Source organism: Triturus cristatus, chromosome 3_2 (assembly GCF_964204655.1).
Source record: "Triturus cristatus chromosome 3_2, aTriCri1.1, whole genome shotgun sequence".
Lineage (NCBI taxonomy): Eukaryota > Metazoa > Chordata > Amphibia > Caudata > Salamandridae > Triturus > Triturus cristatus.
The window spans coordinates 892,635,471-892,655,899 of NC_140584.1; the positions used below are offsets into that span (position 1 = coordinate 892,635,471).

General features: G+C 45.3%; 1 protein-coding gene and 1 long non-coding RNA gene across 2 annotated transcripts in view; one reads left to right on the plus strand and one right to left on the minus strand.

Moving 5' to 3' along the window:
- Nucleotides 1-20,429, plus strand: part of ITGAE (integrin subunit alpha E) — an 847,690-nt gene that overhangs the window by 791,006 nt on the left and 36,255 nt on the right. The gene's annotated exons all lie outside the window — the stretch shown is intronic.
- LOC146858399 (uncharacterized) overlaps nt 12,200-20,429 on the minus strand; it is a 28,075-nt gene continuing 19,845 nt past the window's right edge. Inside the window, exon 3 of the long non-coding RNA XR_014980021.1 lies at nt 12,200-12,326. This is a non-coding gene — a long non-coding RNA (uncharacterized LOC146858399). The remainder of the gene's footprint in view (nt 12,327-20,429) is intronic.

Consider the following 20,429-nt stretch of genomic DNA (forward strand, 5'->3'; position numbering starts at 1 on the left):
TGAGGCAATAATCACTAGGCCTCTAAGGGCCGGCCCCCTCCACCCCAGCAGTAGGAAAAGAGAAAAAAGGATATCATCTTCAGGACGGTGCTGTAGTGGGTGTAAGTGGGCCCATGACTGTTCCTGGAACCACATGGGTGGTGGACAGGAGAGTCTCTGGTACCAGGCTCTCCTCATGAGTCCCTGTCACAGTCTGTGGGGGAGGGCGGTGTCGTCCCCCACCGTGATCCGCTGTCCCTCCGCTTGGGCGTCGTCTACGACCTGACTCCTGCATCTGTTCCTGCGGTTCCCGGGAGGTCTGGTCCCCCAGGTACTCTGGGATCCCCTCTGCTCGCGCTGGGGGAGGGCCTCTCCCCTGATCTCAAGTTACTCCCATACCTCTTCTGGAGAGTCAAAGAATTGGGCCTTTCCATGTGTTATCACCTTGAGTTTCGCAGGGTACAGTAACATGTACTGTAGGTGGAGTTCACGCAGCCCCTGCTTGATGCCGAGAAAAGATTTCCTTTGTCCAGCGAGGCCGATCGTGACCCCTCGGCCTCAGGGACTCCCCAGCAGGTCAGCGGGAGAACACGACTGCCTGCCACCTCCGGGTGGCCGCCGCCGTGTACTGTTCCTCTGAGGCACCCGTCCAGGGTCGTCTCGCGGCTCAGCCCGCGATCCGCAGCTCACTCCAAGGCCAGCAGGGGGGGCACAGGTTCGTAGTTCGCACAGGGAACCGCCAGCGACAGAGGACCCCTCTTCAGTGGGCGTCAGGGCCGGCCCCCAGATGCACTCCAGGCTGGCCCCCCATGCCTCGCAAGGCCCTTCGGGGATCGTGCTACTCTTTAAGGCCCAACAGCTAGGGCCAGGGTCACTAGATGTCGGGAGGCCCCAGATAGCAGAGGGCGCCTCCTCGGCAGCCACCGGAGTCACGGGGCAAGCAGAGAGGGAATCGCTGCCCTCGAGACCTGCGCACATCTCAGGCTGGTGTAGGCCTCATCCCTGGCCTTGCGTGATTTAGGCTGATCGGGTCGACGGGCGCGGAGTCGTTTCAGCCACGTCCAGGCACTTCCTCCGACCGCTCTCCCCCAGGGCGCCCCCGCAGCGTGTAGAGTCCCAGCCGCTCAAGGGGGACTGTCGTGGGCGTCAGCAGACAGGATAATGAAGGATTTGTTGGCTGGCTGGTCGGGAGCCAAAGGAGCTCACGTCCTGTCGGCCATGTTGCTTGGCCACGCCCCTGATTTTTTGAGACTTGAGCTGTACTCTTTGGGTTTTCAGAATTTTATTTGTTCCGCTTGCTTTCTGATCATTGTTTTTTATAGGGAAAGTTGCTCTTGCAGTATGGCGGTAAACTGTGCCCAGTAGACAATTTGGTCATCTGTGCTGGATGCTTGCGGGTTGAACATTTGAATCGCAGCTTCGGCCTGAAAATTTGTGTTGGTTGTTGTACATTTGATCCTTCTTAAGTTGGAGGTGATAATTGGCCCCAAGGTTACATCTTCCCTAATTGATCTAGGTACCGTGGCTGTTAATTGAAATTCCTGGGGGCGATTGTCACTATCGCCTTTATCCCCCATTTTGAACACCAGAATGTATGGGAACAGAGCAAGGCTTGCAAAGGTATAATCCAATATGGAGGTTGTTGTTGCGGAGTAAAATGAATCGACTGGAGGAGAGTCATCTGGAAATCTTCCGTTTAGTGCTCAATGGTTTAGATGTTCTAAGTCATCAAGGAGGTGGCAGTTTCAGCATTTCTTCCTTCCATGCAGTGGAATGCATTGTGTGGGGATGTTGTGGATTCCAATTTGAGCAGATGTCTCCTCCCCTTCTGCCGAGCCAATGAGATAATGGTTTAAGTCACTTGTCAAGATAAACGTCGGATTTTCCATCTCTGTGGCATAGTTTGCCACTTGGTTATTAAGTTTTTTTTAATCTTTCACATTGCGTTTGGGATGGACATACGAGTTGATTAGGTACACCTCCGTTTCTTCTTCCTTGAGGGAGATAATAATTGTAACTGCTATTGTTACATTTGATGTCGAATCCATGAGAGTTGCTGAAGGTATGCTCATCGTAGAGACGTACGTGGCCAGCCCACCAGAGCAGTGGCCAAATCTGCCGGTCCTTGTTGCTGATATGGCAAAGCATGTATAACCCTCAATGTGCTGAGGGTCCGTGAGCCAAGTTTCTTGCAGCAAGATTATATCGAAGGTTGTAACATAGTTCAAGAAATGTAGTCCTCTATTTTTGTTGGTAAGCCATTGATGTTCCACGAGCATAGTCTGAGAGGGGACTCCTTTACCCTGCTGTAGACTCTATCTTGTGAATATCGTCAATCTTCCTCTGTGCGTGTAATTATGATTCGGGATAATGTTTCCCTATTGAAGCTTTGGCTTATGGAGGCGACTGCCTTCGATGTTATTTCTGATCGGTCCCACTGGCTGCTGACACTCTGTTGTTGCGATCTCTGCCGAGCGCCTCTAAGTACACAATTTAAGTGTGCTTGATGTATTTTTGGTCCAGGGCTTGTGTTACTTAGTAGTGGGAATGGGCAGGCTGGTTTCTGAAAGGGGGCAATGTCAATGCCCCAGTTTTGGAATATGCCCAGTTCTGCTAGAATTATTTCTGATATTTTGCTTGTGGTCCACGTTGTCTTTGTTGCCTCGGGCTTTGAGGGTTGGCAGTGTGTATAAACTCTACGGAAAGTAGGTCATTTGATCTTATGCCGGCAAGATTTGGAATTGACTTCATTGGTCTTAGAATATTACCTTAATTTAACGTATCCCGACGGCCCTTAGAAGTAAATAGAGGATAAAAAACCAAAACCTCTGTTTCTTGCTGTCTAGTTCTCACTGATTGTGTTGCCGGCAGCTGTGGCCATCAATTCAGTTAGAAGGTTGGAGCAAGATACTTCTTTGAGCTGTTTTTCCAGTTGGTTACTTGGTGCTTCTGCCATAGAGTTCCTTGAGTTTACCTTAAATGTTATTAATATGGGGGATGTTTGTTTTAAATCTTGCCCCCCCGTCCTGTGCCCCTTTTTCCTGTAGCTTCCGACTGGGGCTAACATTGGTTGTTATGATAGGCCCTCTAAACTCTCTGACCGTGTTGGTGACTTTTTGCTTTGTTTTAGTCAGCCTTGGGGCCCCAGGGTTGAGCGCCTCTCCACTTGACTGTTGTAAGAGTGCAAGTTTATTGGATAAGACCTTTGTCTCACCCCTCTGGTCTTGGGAATGTGTTGACTGTTTGTTGTGGCCTTTGTCGGGTTTTGTTATTTGGGGGGTGGTTGAGATACCTTGTCTTTTCCCTTCTTTGTGTTCTATGTTGACCCTGGGTGGGGGTCCTTGTCCATTTTCTTCACCAATTTCCACTTGTGCCCTGCTTGCGGATATCTGTTTTGGGGGACCTCCGTGTTCTGGCAGATGTTTGGAGATGGTTGGAGGCAACAGTGCTTGATTTGAAAAACTTGCATCTCCTGAGTTGGTATCCCGTTTGTTCTGTGAACCTGAAAAGATAGGGAAATAAGCTGTTACATTTGTGTGGTGCTTTTGTTTGTGCTCTTTCCTTTTCTGTTGATGGCGTTGCATAGCATTGAGTTTTAATAACTCTCCATTGCCGGACCCTCCAGTCTTCACAATGTCCACATTAGTGTCGCCTGTATACGTGGGGGAACAACCTTTACAACGCAACTTTTACAACGCACTACCATTACAACGCATTTTTTACAACGCATAATCCATTACAACGCATGACATTACAACGCATGACACTACAACGCATTTTTAAAAACTACCTTTACAACGCATTCCATTACAACGCATACTACCATTACAACGCATACCATTACAACGCATAATATTACACTATACTATCCAACACTTACCCTACTGATGCACCCCCTGGAGTTAGAATAGTAATTTTTACCCCTACACTATCCAACACTTACCCTAATGTTGCACCCCCTGGAGTTAGAATAGTAATTTTTACCCCTACACTATCCAACACTTACCCTACTGTTGCACCCCCTGGAGTTAGAATAGTAATTTTTACCCCTACACTATCCAACACTTACCCTACTGTTGCACCCCCTGGAGTTAGAATAGTAATTTTTACCCCTACACTATCCAACACTTACCCTACTGATGCACCCCCTGGAGTTAGAATAGTAATTTTTACCCCTATACTATCCAACACTTACCCTACTGATGCACCCCCTGGAGTTAGAATAGTAATGTTTACCCCTATACTATCCAACACTTACCCTACTGATGCACCCCCTGGAGTTAGAATAGTAATTTTTACCCCTATACTATCCAACACTTACCCTACTGATGCACCCCCTGGAGTTAGAATAGTAATTTTTACCCCTATACTATCCAACACTTACCCTACTGTTGCACCCCCTGGAGTTAGAATAGTAATTTTTACCCCTATACTATCCAACACTTACCCTACTGATGCACCCCCTGGAGTTAGAATAGTAATTTTTACCCCTACACTATCCAACACTTACCCTACTGATGCACCCCCTGGAGTTAGAATAGTAATTTTTACCCCTACACTATCCAACACTTACCCTACTGTTGCACCCCCTGGAGTTAGAATAGTAATTTTTACCCCTATACTATCTAATACTTACCTTAAATGTAATTTAATATTATGCGTTGTAATGGTATGCGTTGTAAAGGTAGTATGCGTTGTAATGGTAATGCGTTGTAAAGGTATTTTTTGAAAATGCGTTGTAGTGTCCTGCGTTGTAAAGTCATGCGTTGTAATGGATTATGCGTTGTAAAAAATGCGTTGTAAGTGCATGCGTTGTAAAAGTGTGCGTTGTAACGTCATACATCCGTATACGTGTTGCTGGTTAATTGACCATTGGTTGTTCCCTCCATGCTGTTGGAAATGCCCTGGCCTTTTGTTGTGTTTCCTACTGTTACGCTTTTGATGTCTTTTATCAGGCCGTTTAGCATTGAGGGCAGGGTGGATAGTTTGTCGACAACCTGGTCACAGTTGCAGCTAAGGTGGGTGTTTCATTGCGCTCTTATTATCAGGCCGTTCAGATTTTCCAATTTTTCGTCGATACCTGCAGTGAAGACTGCCAATGTGTTCAATAAAGTTAATTGGAACTCCATCTTTTCTGACTGATATTGCAGTGCTTCGACGGTCAGTTGAATTGTGTTTAATAGGGAAGTCCACATGCCAGCGTTTTATTTCTTTATTTGCGCACTCTCCTTCAGACTTTTTTGGTCTGGCCTGTAGAAACTGAGTCCCGAGGAAGTTCTTGGGGAGAGTGCCCCCTTTGTTCCTGGTCCTGATCTGATGTATAGGTGGCAAGCATGTCTTCCCATTCTTGTGTGTTTAAGTAGGATGTAATCGCCCTCCCCTCCTCTTTCTGATTTGGGTCTGGTATCCCTGCACATGCTCCTCCTTGTTGGGTAAGAAGACTTTCTTGAGCAAGGAGTAATGGGGTTTTGTACTTGCTGAATCAGTTATTTTGATGGGAGTGCTATGGCTGCTAATCATCATATTGATTGTGGGGCTGGAGTTAATTACACTGATTTGTTCGCCATCTACTCTCCTTGAACCTTCTTTGGCGTCGCTCACGTCCTTGGTTTCTTTGGTGGCCCAGTCCCCATCCCTGTCATCAGGTTGTAGTAGTGGTGCAGCTATTTTTTGGAGCTTGTATTCTACAGTTGGAGTCCCCTGAGTGCTGCCCTGTTGGCTAGTTTTTATTGGGATGAATCCTAAGTTCCCAGGCATTTCTGCGGGGGCCATAGGGGATGTGATGCCTGCCATTTGTGCCCGCGTAGGGTGCTTTGGAGATTGCGGCTTGAGCTGAGGTTGCTGTCCTTGCTGCTGTGGCGCCCTGCCTTCATCTGAGGGCAAAAGGCTTGAGACAGATACTTGCGACTGTAGGGGTAGCAGTGGAGGTTGCAGGCCTTTGAGGGTTGCATTGCTGGAATAAAGAACTGACCCTGCATCCCTTAGAAAGTTAAACTTTGTGTAGATCTTGGGTTGGTTGGAGCATGTGGCGCCGGTAAGTCCCGTCCGTGCTGTTGTCTCACTTTGATCTTGATCTGTTGCAATGAGTTTTTGTTTGGGTGGCATGGCCTCTCTCGTTCCATGGTTTGGAGAGCAGATCAGCGGCTATGATTAGTAACCCTGGGCAAGGCTATGATTTGTAACCCTGGGTAATGAACTCCCGCTCCGCTGCCAGAGTTTGCGGAGATTTGTTAACTGTGCATTCCATTAAAAACACGGAACTCTGTGGAGTCAGATACTAAACTGCACCCACAAATCCTTTGATAAAGCAACTTTACATGCTAAAAAGCTTGTGAGGGACACCTAGTAATGACTAGTTGAACTGTAGCTCTTTTTGCAGAATTATTTTGATATTGGATACTATAATATTCACTGCTCACTGCAAATCTCGTCCCATAATGCTTTGCAGGGCCTTTGGTTGGGATTGTATTTTTGCCCATAACTGTGCTTGGGGTGGTCCTAAGAGGATGGGACCACCACCGAATCGTTCAGCAAGATTTGCTCTTTGTTTTCAAGGCATCTGCTTGGTTCTCTCCCTAGGTTATGGAGGATCCCAAAATCATCACCTCTCTCACTGCTTGCTAAATTTTCACTTTTGTGAAATGACTATATGCTTTTTAGCATGTAAAGACAGAGATATTTGTTATTATACCAAAAGTATATGATGTTTCTGCTTTATTAATTGGGACTCCGACGGAGCGAAGTTGCAGAATTCACTAGTGGAATTCCACGTACCCACCCTTAATGATTAGCCATGCAGAGCGCTCAAAGCGAGGTGAGTAGTGTGATCGCGTGTCTGATCGCTTGTCTGGCTATTTTGCGTTATGTGATCTCCCGCATGTTGTCCCAAGTGGTGTAATCCCTTTTCAGTCTGTTGTATGTTTTTCCTGTGCTCTCCTGTGCGTTATCCTGAATGTGTTGCAGGCTGCGTTTCGTTGCTTCCGCTTGTTACAGCTGTGGTTGTCGCCATCTTGTCGGCACCGCGTCTCAACTGCGCTACTGTTGCGCTGGTACACGTTCGTCAGCCGGCTGCCGATTGCCATTTTACTGTTTTCCATTACTCTGGTAGTAGACCCAGCTGGAGTTTGAGTATGCTGTGTGGTGAGCCGAAATCCCCTATGGAGCGGTGCATGAGTGGATGCGGCAGGCAACACAGGCAGCTTGCTGGCTAAACTAGCTGTTTGAATGCCTTTGCCTTTGCCGCCACCCTGTGCCACCCTGTGCGCCAAAGCTACACCGCAATGCGCTCGCCCTCACCCGCTCCCATGCCCGCACCCACTCCTACCCCTCCCCTTCCCTGCCCCTGCACCGACACCCGCTGCTTACACTGAGCTCACCGCCACTCCCCCCCCAGGGTCCACCTGGGTCCAGTGGGTTTCAGCACACCAGCAGGGCTCAAACAGCAAGAGCTCAACAGCAGAGCTTCCAACAGCGCTCCAGCACTCCAGACACAGGGTTTCCAACAGCACTCCAGCACTCCAGATGCTCCAAATCCCGTTCTGCCGCAGGGGGCACCACAGAGGGACTATGGAGCACTAGGAGCACTGGAGCCTGCTCGCTCCGTTGCTCTGTATCCTGCGAGTCCACAAACCATCCACAAACCGTCCCCTGCCTCTGCCTCTGTACTCCTTGCACCGTTTTGCTCCATTGCAGCAAGGAGTTGTGGGCGGGCAGTGCGATATTGACGGTGCTTCAGCACTTCGGCAGCCTGTGCTCAGATTCAGTGCACAAGAGGAGCAGGGAGCTGGGATGCGGGTCGGCAGTGTTGGCAGCTCCGGGCAGCTCCGGGGAGCGGGTGGGCTGTGGGAAGTGAGATACCAGCTTTTGGTTGTGGCTATGCTGGTCCTCAATTCCTCAAGTGCCGCAGTCATGGATTGCCGGCCTCGGGGACCGCGGGAGCTGCAGCAGCCTCTCCTCTCCTCCACACGGCGTATCGGCTTATCGGGATATCAGGCTGCAACAGGGCACACGCACACAGCGTCGCTGAGACTCCCTTGAGCCTCGGGTGTGCACGGTCACAGGGCAATCCTCACGAAGGTCTCAGGCTGCACGAAGCACATGCACACAGCGTCGGTGAGACTCACTTAAGTTACGGGTGCACACAATCACAGGCCAATCCTCATAAAGGTCTCAGGCTGCACGAAGCACACGCACACAGCGTCGCTGAGACTCACTTGGAGTCCGGGTGCACAAGATCACAGGGTAATCCTCACGAAGGTCTCAGGCTGCACGAAGCACACACACACAGCATCGCTGAGGCTCACTTGGACTCCTGGCGCCCCCGATCACAGGGCAACTCTTTCGAGGGTCTCAAGCTGCTAAAAGCACACGCACACAGCGTCGCTGAGACACACTTGAACTTCTGGTGCCCACGATCACAGGGCAATTCTTCCTAGGGTCTCAGGCTGCAAAAAGCACACGCACACAGCGTCGCTGAGACACTCTTGGACTTCACTGTGCATGGTCCCAGGGCAATACTCACAAAGGTCTCAGGCTGCACGAAGCACACGCACACAGCGTCGCTGAGACACTTCTGGAAACATTTGTGTTCCTGAGTTTCCACAACAGGGAGCCACCTCACCTCGGGCACTTGGGGTTAAGTTACTTCAGGACACAGCACAGCAAAGCCCTTTCAAGCTGGGGTAAACAACACACAGCAAAGTCCCTTTAGCCTCTCCTTGGTTAAAGCAGAAAACTGCAGGCCAGCCCCAGAACACACAGCAAGGGTCAATTCTTTCTTTCAGTCTATTCAGCTGTTTCTTCCTTGGCAGAGGTTCCTCTTGACCACAAAGTAGTTTCAATCCTTTACAGTCTTGATCAATCCAACGTTCAGGGGTTTCATCTTTCATAGTTATACCCCCAAATGTCTTTGAAGTCTTTGTGTTATGGGGGCACTGACCCTTGTCTAAACCAGTTCTGGGTGTCTCCCTGCCAGTGACACCTTATTCCTTTGATTGCGGGGGTCTGGATCCTTAATCACTCAACAGGGGATGGAGCCATTGTTTTATGGCGGCAGCCCAGTCCTCTTCACCTCCAGGGGCTACTCCTCCCCTACACTCCAGATGCAGGTCAGCTTGTTGCTATCTCACCTCCTCCCCTGGGTCAAGACATTCCCCAGATCCTATCACTTTCAGATCCAGACTGTCAATCCACAACCAGGCAGAGACACACAGAAATGTTAGAGCACAAAAACCCAGCCACTTTTAAAAGAGTGGTTTCTAAACAAACTATGCAAAAACTACCTTCACAAAAAGATGTGTTATGGAATTGTGAGTTCAGGCATACTAAACTACACCTCTCCATCTTAAGCCTTTGGGAAGATAGGCTGGAAACATATTACGTAGCCTCCCCTTTCTGTCTGATGGGCAAGATGGCCTTTCAACAGTGAAAAACGAAATGGAGAGTATTTCACTGTCAGGACTGGATACACATCTCAGTACTTGTCCTACCTTTCACATACACTGCACCCTGCCAAGGGGGTACCTTGGGCCTACCATAGGAGTGTATGATGTGCATAGAAAGGGAGGGGTAAGGCCTGGCAAGTGGGTGCACTTGTCAGGACAAAATGGCAGTTTAACAAACTGCGCACAGGCACCGCAATGGCAGGCCTGAGTTCTCTCTTTAAGGCTACTTGTGTGGGTGGCACAATTAGTGCTGCATGTCCACAAGTAGCATTTACATTACAAGCGCTGGCACACATAGTGCATTTTACTAGGGACACTACTAATAAGGCAAACATACCAATCATGGACAACCAATTACCATTACACTTTACATAGGGAGCACTTGCACTTTGACACTGATCAGCAGTGGCAAAGTGCCCAAAGCATCTAAGTTGGCAACACCATGTCAGAAAAAAGGGTCTAGGGAGAAAGCAAAAAGTTTAAGGAACTTTAGCCAAAAAGGGCCAAGTCCAACACCTTCAAATATCTTTTAGGTGTCATTTCCCATTGGGAGCAGTTAGAGATTTGAAGTTTGTTGTCTCTGAACTCACCATTTAAAAATACTTCTTCGGGTAAACTTGGTGTTTAAATTGCATGTTTGAAATGTGGGCATTTACCTGCTTAGCCATTCTGTGCCTCTGCCTGTCTGTAGAATCCATGCCTGGGTTAGGATGACAGTTGAGCTCTTGTGCATTCACTCTACAGCCACACAAAGGAAGCTGAGGGGTTCCTTGCATATCCAGATGGGCTATTTTTAGAACTGGGGGTCTCTAGTTGACTGAGGTAGGTACCTTCGTCCAAATAGGGACCCTTGCTTCTAGTCAGTGTAAGGAGGGACACACTCGTAGATAACCCCTGCTCACCCCCTGGTAGCTTGGCACGATCAGCCAGGCTTATCTCCAAGGCAATGTGTAAAGTATTTGCAACCACACTCCCAGTAACACAGTGATAACACCACAAATGAACACCACACTGGTTTCATAAAAATAGCAGTATCTTTATAAAAAGGAATACGATGAGCCCAAACTATAGAAATCCAACATATGCATATTCGTAATATTTCGCTTTGCCGGTTATTAGGCCAGCAATCACTTGTAGGTTATTGCGGTATTAATGAGCAATTCACGATCTCTATTGCAGTCCTAATGCAAGGCTATGCAGTTCGTAATGCAGTTCTTGATATAGTAATAAGACAGTCCTAAATGCAAGATTCAGGCAGTTGGTAATGAAAGAATAATACGGTTCGTAATGCAAGAATCAGGCAGTTGGTAATGCAAGAATAATACGGTTCGTAATGCAACAATAATGCGGTTCGTAATGCAAGAATCAGGCAGTTCGTATTGCAAGAATAATGCGGTTCGTAGTCCAAGAATAATGCGGTTCGTAATGCAAGAATAATGCGGTAAGCCAATCTGTGTGGTCAACTTGGGCACCACTAGGCCCCAACAGCAGAGACAATGGTCATAAGCTTAAAGGGCGGCCCCGGTACTGCTGGGCAGGTACGGGCCGCTCGGGGACTCAGCGCATCTAATGCGGTGCAGCGGGAGAGAGATCGGAGCACTCCTGCACTCCTCCTGCACGCCTCCCCAGGCCACACAGGCTTGCGGCTCCAGACCGGAGTCCAGGCCTTACGTGGGGGCAATAGCGGCCCGAGGAGGGAGTTCTGCGGGGCTGTGACGTGGGGCGGGGGAGGGGCATGGTGGGGCTTACTAAACTCCAGCTCACGGCCAACCAGAGTAATGTAAAAAATAATAATAATAAAACGAATTTCATTGCGCGCCCTGAAACGCATTTGGCGTTTCAGCACACGCAATGAAATTCGTTTTAGGGCTACTTATGTGGGTGGCACAATTAGTGCTGCATGTCCACTAGTAGCATTTATATTACCAGCCCTGGCACACATAGTGCACTTTACTAGGGACTTTACTAGTAAGGCAAACATGCCAATTATGGACAACCAATTAACATAACACATGCACTTTAGCACTGATCAGCAGTGGTAAAGTGCCCAGAGTCCTAAAACCAACAAAAACAGGTCAGAAACAATACAGGAGGAAAGCAACAAGTTCATGGAGGACCCTGCAAAAAGGGCCAAGTCCAACAGCAATCACCAGGCTAATGGGTCTTCTTGAGCAAGAGTTGTGGGAGGAGTTGTCACTGACACCTGATTAGGGCTGTGCTTGTCCTTACACAAAGCTGTCTCCACTCTTCTGTAGTGTGTCCGTAGCCAGGTCAGGGTAAGGCAGGGTCTTGTGCACTACAAAGACTTTTTTTGTAGTTTGCCTACTACAAAGGCACAAAGGGGTATAGGTATTGAACCTCTGACACCCCAAAATCAGAACACTGCTGGACTAAAGGACATTCTGCCAGGAAGAAGAGCTCGATGCAGTAGGCGGGACTGCCACTGTGCCTGTTGCTTTGTTGTGTTGGCCTGCTGCTTTCTGCTTCTGTCCTGGGAGTGAACGGACTGGACTTTGCTTTCTCCATCCTGCTTCCAAGGTTCTCCAAGGGCTTGTGTGTGCTTGCCTCCTGTTAAGAGGTCTCAGGGCCATCAAAGACTTCACCTACCAGTGCCTGGGCTCTTCTGCTGAGAGCCATGACTTGCCGAGTGGTGCCAAATCCAGTTCCTGGGCCATTGAAAGTAGAATCTGGTGATCTGAAGAGAAAATCCATGCATCAACTCTCAGCACCTGTTTTCTTGACGCAGCACTGCCATGCGGCTAAAGAATTGATACATTGCCTGCTTTGCAGATGAAAAATGACCACAGTTCAAGGCCCAAGAACAGTGTCACCGGTGTCTGTGGCTCCTGCTCCGACTCAGACCCTGCTTCGCCGCTGAAGAATCGACTGATCACTTGTTCACGGCTGTGAGATAGAAACCACATTGACACAGCACATCAGGATTTTTTTTTTTTTTATAAATTTTTTATTGAGCAGAGCATTCGGTTCATGAAGTACATAATATATTTGAAATCATTATTAACACCAGCTTCTACAAAAAAAAAATCGAAATGACAGCCTCTCAATACATAACAAACAAGAAAGCTAAAAACTAAAGCAGGTAGTCATTCACAAAACAAAGTGCAAATTTATCTTACAACATAGCAGCAATGAGGAAAATTCCTAATACATCTAAAGTGCAATACCAATAAAGTGCTAGTGCCATCTTATCGCCTAAAGCCATCATAGGTACGACACTTTATTAAAAAAACGAGAACTTATGGCTATAACGGCTCATTACACCCTTGGCAAAAATACAAAATACATCATTCTATAAAGTACAAAAACTATGAAAGTGCTAGTGCTACTAAAGTGCGATAGGAGAAAGTGCTAATGGATTTTTGGTAAAAGCTGCTACATTGATTTACCAACCCTAGTTTTAAGATCTCTCTTTAAACTTTTCCAATTCATTAAAAAACTTCCAATTTTTTTCACATTTTTTAGTATCTCCTGCCCTCCTGGGGTAGGCTTCTTCGAATTTTTGTGTTCTTTTAATTTTATTAAACCATTTCAAATGAGAGGGAGCTTCCTTAGATTTCCAATTTTGCAGGATTAGGGAGCGAGCCACCGAACAAGAAATAAATACAAAGGCTTTTTCGGGTTCGGATTGCATCGCTTCATCTCTGCAGATTCCAAACAAAGCAGCTTCAGTCTCAAGCAGAATACTCTTTCTGATTGCTTGCTTAATATCCGAGAAAACTGCCTCCCCAAAAAAACATAACATCTGAACAGGAAAAAAAAGTATGGTGCCACCCGCCTTCCCCATCTATCTGACAGCGAAAGCACTTATTTTCAGCTCACGGGAATCATTTTTTTAAGGCGGCCGGAGTTAGATAGGAAAGCCATCTCGATAGGAAGGCCATCCTTTTGAAATTTGCAGCACGCAGTGATTTGCTTCCTAAATTGCAGATGGACTCCCACTCCTTCCCAGCCAGCCTACATCCAGTCTCCCAAGCTATTTTATCCAAATGTTTTTCTATCGCGGGAGCTTGTCCCTGCTTATGTAGCAGCCTATACCAGTTTCCTACCCCTTTAACATTGGCCCCATAAAGAGCTACCACAAATTGGTTAGGGGTATTCAAAATACCACTTGTATTTTTTAACAAATGAACAACTCGTAGATATTCAAAAAAGGTTGGCTTCCGATGGCTCTCCGCCCTTGCCATTACTTCTTGCCAGGAAATCGGCCAATTTTGAACTATGAAATGCCTTAGCTCGGAAAGTCCACAGCCTTCCCAAATATTTATATGCCTTAATTGCAATTGGAGACCGAGACTTGTACATTCTCTTAATTTTAAATACTGGAGACCCGACAAGCCCATCTTTTTTAAAAAGGACTGAAGTCTAAAAAAATAGTCTTTTAAAGTTTTATAACGTGTTTTTTTTAGGAAGTTTGGAAATTTTTAAAAACACTTGAGTTAGTGATCCAATTTCTTGTGTCATTTTATCTATAAAAAATCTGTCTCTAGTAGAGTTATATCCTATCAAGCCGGACACTAAATCTAAAGAAGCAGCCTCATAATAAGTTCTCAGATACGGCAACGCTAAACCCCCTTGAACTATTGGTAATTGTACCACGTTCAATTTGATCCTTGGAGCTTTCTTACCCCAAATTAATTCCCTAAGTAAGGTATCAATTTCCCTAAAGTATGAGTGGTTTATTTTAATCGGGACATTAGTAAACAAAAAGATAAGCAGTGGAAGTATGGACATTTTAATCAATGAAACTCTACCCACTATCGATAGGGGTCCATTGTTCCAACAGCTTCTTGATCTTACCCTTCATTCTTATATAGTTCAATTCAAATAAATGATGACACATCTGGATTTTTGATGCATCATCCCTCTACACCGTCTCTTCATCGACGTTGCCCAGCAGTAAGGAACCAAGGCTGTGTGTCTGGAGATCAATGCATCCCTCCCCCTTCCAGTAAGGAACCGGGGCATCACCTCCCCTGACAGTACAGAACCAACGCATCACCTCCCCTGCCTAGCAGTAAGAATCCGATGCATCACTCCCCCTGGTAGTAATAAACCGATGCATCACCTCTCCTGGGAGTAATGAACCAATGCATCGCCTTGCTTTTCCAGCGCCTTACCACCCCAGTCCCTGTTTCGTCTTTTAATTTTTACCTCTCCTAGGTACTTTGTGCTAAAACAAACGCATCAGGATATTTCTATGGACTGAACGTATTTAATATTTGAAAAGTGACATTTTTGCTTGTGTGTGTTGGACTTTTGTTGTTTTCATCTTGTTTCATTCAGATACAATATTGGCTATTTTTCTGAACCGGTATGAACTGCTTTTGTAGTGTTTTCACTGTTGCTGTGTTTGTAGGCACTTGTGCTAAACAGCTGTATTTCATTAATAATGGATCAATCTGGTGTTCCTTCTTAAAGTGCCTAGCCACTGGGTAACTATGATCGCTATTGATAATGGCTCTCCTATGCTGCAGTATCCTCTTATGTGCCATTAGTGTGGTACTACCGAGATATATTTTTCTACAGGGACACTTTAAAATGTACACCACAAAACTAGTTTTACACGTTAAAAATCCTTGTATTTTTACAGTTTTGTCAAACACTGTCTGAAAAGATGAAATATTTTCCCATGTTGACATGCTTTACACTTTAAACATTCTCAGAAGCGTTGTTTCTGTAGGAACCAGGCCTGTTGTAATATACCCCCCAAACAATCACTTCCAACCAGATAATTCCTCAAGGATTTGGATTTTCTGTATGTTATTTCTGGATATCTCTTCAACTCTTGTCATATTATAGGGTCCTCCTTGATAAAGTACCAGCGCTTTTTTCAAATCTGTCCCAATCTCTTATGGTCAGTATTGTATGCTATTATGAGTCTGTGTTTACTATTTTTTCTCGTGTACTTCTTTTTAACCGCTGTTTTAGATGGTTCACACAATACATTCTCTCGATTTAACTTTATCGCTTTATCTAAGGCTGTTTTTAAATCTGAAAGTGGATAACCCCTTTAAATAAAACAACATTTCATTTAATCTTCAACTTTATCATACTCGTCTAGGGTACTACATGCCCTCCTCACTCTATAAAATTTTCCAAAGGGGATGCTTCTTATAAGGGTTGTTGGATGCAAACTCCTAGTGTGTAAAATTGTGTTCCCCACCATTGACTTTCTAAAAATTATAGTTTCCAATTTGTGCCCCTTGACCTAAACCTTTATATCCAAGAATTCTGTCTTGCTCTTATGCCCCACAAAATTTTAAATTCAATTAATTCCTGTTCTAATCACAAATAAATTGGTCTGCTTCCATCCCTGTGCCAGGCCACAGCATGAAGATGTCATCAATAAATCTCAATCACGTTAATATTTTTTCTGTCCACTGTCACAAATTCGGGCCCGAGCACCTGCTCTTTTTCGCCAGCCAAGACGTACATTTGCATAACTGGGGGCAAAGCAGGTGCCCATAGCCGTCCCTTGTTCTTGCTGAAACAATTCATTTTCAGACAAGAACATTTTCTTTGTCAGGCACTACTCCATGATTTCAAGCAGCATCCGATTGTGATCCGAGAATCTCATGGGCTTCATTCTGAGAAAATGTTCAGTTGATCTCAATCCATCTCCATGTCTGATGCTTGTATAAAGAGTGGAAATGACCAAAGTCATGAGCACCATGTTTTGTTCCCATTTAACCAAATATATTCGCTTAAGAAAATCTGCTGAATCTTTCAAATATGATGGAAGTGTCTTTACAATTGGATTTAGAAAGAAGTCAATATATTTAGAGACATTTTTCAAAAAGACTTTCTGGAGCTGATATTATTGGCCTACTGGGTTGCGTATATCCTTGTGGATTTTGGGGATCATAAGAAAACAGGAATGACTGGATGTTCTTGTTTTAAAAACTGATATTCATCCCAGCTCAATAATTCCTGTTCCCTCCACGTATTCAATCTTTCAAAAAATGTTTCTTTCATTCCCTCATAATCCATCAGTGTAATCCTCTTGTAGCAATCTTTGTTTAATTGGTTTAGGGCTTCCTTTTTATAGAGATATTTTCCCCACAAGACTACGTTTCCTCTCTTATCAGAGGGGTTCAGTATTATTTCAGGTTCCTTGTTGATTTTATTGATTGTGCCTAAAATTTTCAATTCTTTTGGATCCTTACAACTATTGTGATTTGCTACCTCTTGGTATAGTAGTCTCAAATCCCTTGTGACACTTTCTGAAAAGATATGCAGATTATCCCTAGTTATCTGTGGTGTATAGCTTGACCGAGGGCGAAAAAGGGGTGTAATCCTTTGCTTGTAAGACTAGATCTGTGGAGTCCATTGTATGGTCATCAAATATTGATTCCTCGTTCTCATGTTCATTCTGTAGTGACCACATGTCCTCCAAGATTGGTAGATCTGACACTGTGAGATTTGTTGGGACAAATGGGAGAGGCATCTCTTCTCTTTCTTGTACATTATGTGTCGTATTCTTCATGTTATGTAATTTCATCAATTTTAGCTTCTTCACAAATCTATATAGATCCATCCTGCTATTGGCATAATTAAATTACATTTTATGGCAATAGGACAGGCCTAATTCTAGGGTCTCCTTATCTTCACTAGATAGATCTATTGGGCTTAAATTGATGATCGTATTGCTTTTTGTTACTGTTTGGCTTTTTGTTTTGAGTTGGAGCGCATTGATCTCGCTGTTTCTCCTCATGTTCCTTCTGCATCCTTGGCCCCCTCTCCTCTATTTCCTTTTCCTCTTGGTCTTCCTCTCATTGTTCGATGGTCTGTTCTCCGATCTAATTGTAAACAAGCATTTGCAATGCAATAGGTCTCGCATTTGCCAGAGTTTGTGCTATTGACATTGTAAATGACTGCCTTTTATTTATGTGTTTTGAAAACCCGTAAGTGGTGCGCGTAAACACACACTTTGCAGGTTTTCTTAACGCATACATAAAAGGCATTGTCATTTACAATGCCATATTGCATTGTAAATGCTTTGGGCACGTTCACGCTACATAAAACTGCTATAAATATAAATAAATACTATAACATTGCTGTGCCCCTTACCGTGGCTGCAGGGTATGCAGTGCTGTGAGCATGGTAGCAGTGCTGTGCTGTGCCCGTGCCTGCAGGGTGTGCAGTGCCCCTTACGATAGCTGCAGGGCATGCAGTGCCACCCCACATGTTCCCAATCTGCTGCTCTGGTCGGGGGCTGGGCTCTGCCGGCCTCTGGTTCATGGGGATCTTCAAAGAGAACCTGCTCTTCCAGTCCAGGTCTCATTAGCCACCAGTGAAGGGGGGTTGGGCAGGGGCGGTGTTAAATACCCCTGTCTGCGGGCGGGGGGTTGTGTTTACTGCCGGAGAGGAGGCGCAGGGACAGAGGAGCAGCTGGAGACAGGGGCCACTGGAGCACACGTACCAAGATTACAACTTCAGTGCAGTGGGTTTAAGGCACCATTGTTTGCGGAGCTGTGCATTTCCACATGTGGTTTTATACTGGAATGGAAGTCACTTGTGCAGCGCACTGATGTCCTAAGAGTGCTTTGGCGCTAGACACATATATATTTCATTTATTGTTACCTGCCAGAGCTTTTTTTACTGTTTATCACAAAAGCAGAAGGGGCCTGATAGAGGGAGAAAAAAATGTCACACCTAAGAAAGCTCAAAACTTGGCAGCTATGGCCCATAATTTCAAATGCTTTGGGGAACACAACTTGAAAAACTGAACGTGTCTGCTGCACACCTATATAGAGAAATCAAGTCAAATCGCCAACCTGTTTTAGCACAGAAACAATGCTGTTCTCGTCCGCCCCTTGCTCTACCTTGTAACATTGTGCTGTGCCGTCAATCATGAGGAATTAACATCACCTTGCCTCATGTTCACAGAAGTGGAAGAAATAAGAAACCAACATGACATCCATCCGCTCTCTATTATGTGCTAATTCCGTATGCAAATCATCATCCTCGCTATGTTTTAAGTTATTGAAATACTCGAAAGTTATGTTTGTAAAAATTCAACTAAATAAAAGCAAATTGTACTCGTCGGTAATGCTATATTCTGAATATTATTAGTTCTTCAATTTACTTCTACTTCAGGAACAGATAAGGTTATAAACGCGGATTGTGGTCTGTTTACATTTGGAAGAGGACCCCACGCCATTGCCATACGCTTATGGTGGGCATCATTATATTCATGAAAACCCTTTTTTTAACCAAAAGTGGCACCATGTTGTTAACCACTGCTGTGCCGGTTAGCTGGTTGTGCTTTCACTGCCAGAGCTCTCACAAAGTTTCCTATGCCAGGGCATACTTGAATAGCTCATCCAGGCCAGGTATTTTCCTTGCATCATGGGACTTGAAGTACCCATGTCATAAGGATTACAAACCACTGACTGCAACGTTAAAAACCTGAGCTGGATAAAATACGCCCCTGACCAAGACGGTTTACAGGGCTGCTGAAGCATGCCTTGGATTAGGAAGCCAGGACACCACGCACTAAAGATGGTGTAGGTACTGTAGAAACACATAAGAACCCACGCGCCATTGTTTCAGGCTCCACGGGTATCTTTCTCCAAGAGGCGGTGAACCCGCCTGAAAGCCTGTGAGTGGCGGTTTAACCAGCTTCAGCAGTGAAAACCAAAACAAACATTTGATTTTACAAATGCAGAAGTAAACAACATTCCGATGCTATTGGAAATACCATGCAGAATGTTTTCAATTAAATGTTTTCTTTCCCTCTGCCTATAAGCCTGTTTTAGTTAGTAAGCGCCGTACGCACAATACTAACAACATAGCCTCTCTGTGTGCAAACACACATATATAGATTCCACATAATTAACAAATATAACATAATTTGATGTCGAGTTGAAGGCAATATTTAAACAAGTAACTGCGCCAGAGGAGTGAGGGTGGACGGGAAAGCAAATACAACGGCAAAGCGGCAGTGACGAAGGGAAGTAACATATAATAAGTATGGATAACTGCCAAAAGACCGATTAAGCTTTGCAATGCACAGCTGCTCTGTAGCTGAACACAATACATCACAGAGTGCTGAGATGATATTTCATAATCTGGCTCCTATCCTCACATCTGTGGACTATAACAAGCCCACAATAAGCCACACCCAGGGAAAGAAACTTTAAATAATAAACTAGGTCAGTGCAAAGCGAATGCCGATCGTAACGCTAAAATTAAACCATGGCAGACTTGAAATAGGGACGGAAGCTGGAAATGGTTGAAATCCCTAAACACTAAACAAGGTAAGTGCGAAGAGCATTGTTGTTGGGATCAAGCAGCGGCAAGCACAAAAAGCGCGCGCCGAAAGTTTTAACAGAGCTGCCGACTTAGTGACTGGGGAACCAGGTTCGAGTCTCAGCTCTTCTGTGCGTACAAAAAATAAATGCCAATTGTGAAAATAAAATTGAAGAATGGCAGACTTAGCGGCAATGGTTGAACTCCCTTTAAATAGTAAACTAGGTCAGTGCAACGCGAATGCCGATCGTAACGCTAAAATTAAACCATGGCAGACTTGAAATAGGGACGGAAGCCTGAAATGGTTGAAATCCCTAAACACTAAACAAGATAAGCGCGAAGAGCATTGTTGTTGGGATCAAGCAGCGTCAAGCACAACAAGCTTTGGAAACGTGGCCGCGAAAGTGAAAGTGATCGTGATTACGATCGCTACGGAGGAAAGACACATGGCGCTGCGCGCGTGCACGTTGACGTGCACTGTAGCTTTAGGCCACGGCAGCACTTTGAAAAAGCCCAGTTATAAAATGTCTCTTTCGAGCCTTTGGCTCGCGAGACCTAAAAACGCAATTCATCTGCAACCGTAAGCCTATATATAAATAGCTAATTTTGCACAATTTTGTACATCTTTGCACAGACAGGAGATCATTTTAACTCAATGTATAGTTTTTAAATTTTTCTCCTTTGGTTTTACCTTTGAATATGACTACACTTATTATGTGTGTTTTATATGTT